Here is a 3,799-nt window from a genome sequence, read left to right as displayed (position 1 = left end):
CTGGTCTACCGTCGCTGGCGCATAGCCTAGTGTAAAACAGTTCCGCTGCTTTTATTATCTCGTCCATGCTCTTTATAATATTCCCCTGCTCGTCTCTGAGTGCGTACATTCCGTTTTTGCCGATAGTTAGCTTCTTTTTAGTTGCTCTTAAGCTTCCTCCTATTTCCAGCGTTTCCTCGGTCATTGCCACGTTGTACGCACGAATGGCGTTCGTTTTACTTCTGTTAATCAATTTCGACAGCTCGGATATTCAAGTTGAGCCGGCCGCCCTACTAGAACGTGTCGTGTTCTTACGTTTCGCAGTTATTTAACTCGTTTTCTGAGTTAGTTATCCGGTTTTCTTCCTACAAGCTACTTCTCACACAGCTGCTGCTGATGTGTGATTGGCGTTGTTGGGTAGTGATTTAGCATGTCTGCACTATCCTCGTACTCATCGGTTATAAGAGCGACTTAGTTTTGAAGTGTTATTTTAAAGTCATCCGTATTAGCTCACTCCATGCTGGGTTTGTTACTTCTCACAAGCCTCCTCGTTTCTCTTTTGAGTTTTAGCATTCTTTGCACCTAAGTATCCTATGATCGTTGCTTCGAATCTTGGATAGAACCTTCCTGTCCTGCACAGCACCTAGTTTATCTCCTAAAATGAAGTCCAGTTTGTGTTTTGTTTTACTGTTAGGACATTTGCCTGTCAATATCCTATTCTTTGGTTTACAGAAGAATGTGTTAAATGACCTATAGTTATTTTTCTCCGAAAATCCCACCAGTCTATTTCCTCGACTGTTGCGAGTCTTCCTATTCCGAAGTTTCCCACTGAATTTTCTCCAATTTGCTTCTCGCCTACTTTCGTGAGCCTCGCATCACAATCGTGAACTGTGCTGTTCTTTTCTTCATTGCTGATTAATCGCCGTCGTAGAAACTGTCTGTGGCTTCATCATTGTAGCTTCATTATTGGCGCATTGGCTTCTACTATCTTTAGCCCGTATCGCTTGTTTAGCTTGATCACCACCACTGCGACTCTTTAGTTAATGAATTCTTGTGATTTCTCTGGAAATTAAGAATCCCACCCTGCGATCTCACATTTGTTGATGTCTTCGGTAGCACAGATAATGCCCGCTAGTAAGTTTCATGACGAAATTTTCTGACGCATTCTTCTAAGTCCGCTTAACCCTATAATGTTACACTTAATGTCTGAGAGCTCTCCTAATTGTGCAGGTACGCTTCCCTCATTAGACAGAGCTCGCGCGTTGAACGTTGCCAGGTTCAAGTTCCAAAAGGCGGCATGTCCAAACCCAGAGATTCTTGACACCCTCTGCTCTATCGCTGTTCTGACCGCTGCCGTGGCCAGGTGCTCTACAGCTACTTAGGACTGAAGGCCTAGAGTTGGGTTGGTCAATCATGGTATCATAATCATCATAATCATCATCATCATCATCAACAACAACAACAACAACAGCCCACTCAGGTCCACTGCAGGGCGAAGTCCTCTCCCAATGACTTCCAACCACTCCTGTACGGCGTTGCTCGAGTCCATTGTTGGCCATCGAATTCACCAATTTCCTTTCTCCATCGTGTTATTGGCCTCCCCCTTCTTATAGACCCATCTCTCGGTATCCATTCTGCTACCATAATTGTCCTCCGGTTATCGGTTCGTCTCACTACATGGGCAACCTAAGTTCATTTCTTTTTCTTTACTTGAATTTTGATATCATCTACTCGAGTTTGTTCCATATGATCCAGGAAGTTCGTTTCCTGTTCCTAAGTCTTGCTGAGCGAGACTGCATAAAACCTGCAAAAAATTCTTGAGGAACCTCAGTCTCAAAGGATGGCTGTGGTGCTAAAAATAAATATGAATAAATCTAAAATAATGAGGAATAAGCACGCCGAAAGCACCTCTTCAGTTTAGGAAACGAAACGCCAGAAGAAGTAACAGAAAATAACTACCTCGGACACATGGTTAGTGCTGACCTCAATCACGAGGGAGAAATCCGGCGCAGAATAGGTATGGGTTAGAGAGCATTGGGCAAGCACTCTAAAAATAATGAAAAGTAAGCTACGTCTGCCACTCAAACGAAAAATATGCAATCATTGGAGTTGGGGGCCACCTACTGCACCAGGTAAGGACTGATCCTTTTCTGGTGGGGGAGTGCTGTTTGTGTCCCTAAGAGCCTTCCTAATGGTTACACCTGTTCCAGTTTAACCTCTTAGGTATCCGAGATGATGGTTAGTTTCCGGAGCCGGCAGAGCTCCATACCAGCAAGGGTTGTGCTTAAAAAAGCGGTGCGCATTTTTATATACTAAATTTGTTCCCAATATGAATAGGCCGTTACTTCCTTTAACTAAAGCTACTAGCACTCCATTACTAAACGGGCGACTACAGCAACGCGGTTTTGAAAGCGACATCATCACTTATGTAAAAAACTTCTTATCACAAAGTACTGCTGTGATGCGTATTTGGTGACTCATAATGATCAAAACCACTCTTTTGAGACCTCTCCATGCACGGAAGTTGTTTTAAAACGGACGCGTTTAAAGCCATAAGGGCTAGAAAGAAGGGCGCCAACTCTTATTCTTGAAGCATTCATCGTATTTTACCTGTTCTTTTGCACCTGCGACCAATATAGCGCGGGGAGGTCTGCACTTTTTATGCACAAATTCTTTCCATTTCGTGCAGAAGTGTAATCAGCTCCCTAGTTGTCACACCGGTGGAAATGGTGGGCAAAAAACGCTCATCCTGATTGCAGGCAGTTGATGTCTGGTCAGACTGAGACGCCTGCTAAATGTCTCCTAGATCTCTCATACGTCTTTGCGAAGTTCCGGTGCACAGAATTATAAAACGTAACAGCGCAAAAAATCGACGAGCGACGGGAAGACAGATCTAGCTTCTGTTGTGCCGTCCTCATATTTCTTGTCGTAAATCTTGCCGTTTTAAAAAAAGATAAAAAATTCGTTAGCGCAAGGCTGCTAAATACCGCCTCCTGTTTCATACACAACCCCAACGTCATGCACTGCCAAGGCAGGGAGGTCGTTGGGTGCGTGGGCGCGTTCCGCTGCACGGCACTTGCGGGTCGGGAACGCCCAGAGCAGCACGCGTGCTCCAACGTCAGCGCGTTAATGATGATCAAGCGACCTTGGTTGCAACATGGCCGCGTTCGGAAACTATACATCTCAGTCGGCTGTCGTTGCCTCGTATACTGCCTCGCGTGCTAAGTGCGGTGCGCAATCCCGACCCAGACAGGGAGCTCTCCGAAGTGCTCGCCCCAACAAAATCCTCCACGCAGCGAAAAGAACGCGAGGGAAATACAGGAAAAAGAGCAAAGCATTGACGTGTGGACCTCACGCTGCAAGATGCACGCAACACCCCTCCTCTTCCTTCAAAAAAGAATAAAGCAACAACGCTAGTGGAAGGGTCGAGCTTGAACCGAATTAGGCACGAGTGCGATGAAAGAAGGGATAGAACAGAGAGAAATGGACAGAAAGAAGGAAACGAGCAAGGAAAGTCAGCATTATGGAGGGAGGAGGAAAAGGGAGTCGGATACAAGCTCGTCGGCCAGTCTCCCAGGCGCAAGAGGGCAGCGGACGATTATGTTTGCCATTTGTCTCTCGTCCCGCACCCGGCGAAAGTCTGCGCGGCCCGACATCAATCACGCCGGTACAACGGCGTCTGCCGAGGGGGACGATGATACGTGCTTTGGAAACATTCCGCGAATTTAATGGGGCCAGGCGCGAGTGGGTGTGTTGCGTACACGGCGTCGCTCTCCGGGGGCCGGGCGGTGAGGAGAAAAGGCAGAAAGGAACTGCGAGG

The sequence above is a fragment of the Haemaphysalis longicornis genome, unplaced genomic scaffold (genome assembly GCF_048455015.1).
Source record: "Haemaphysalis longicornis isolate Haplotype H1 unplaced genomic scaffold, Haemaphysalis longicornis Haplotype H1 scaffold_7, whole genome shotgun sequence".
NCBI classification, from domain to species: domain Eukaryota; kingdom Metazoa; phylum Arthropoda; class Arachnida; order Ixodida; family Ixodidae; genus Haemaphysalis; species Haemaphysalis longicornis.
The sequence above is the reverse complement of the archived record's forward strand: the minus strand, read 5'-3'. Positions refer to the sequence as shown.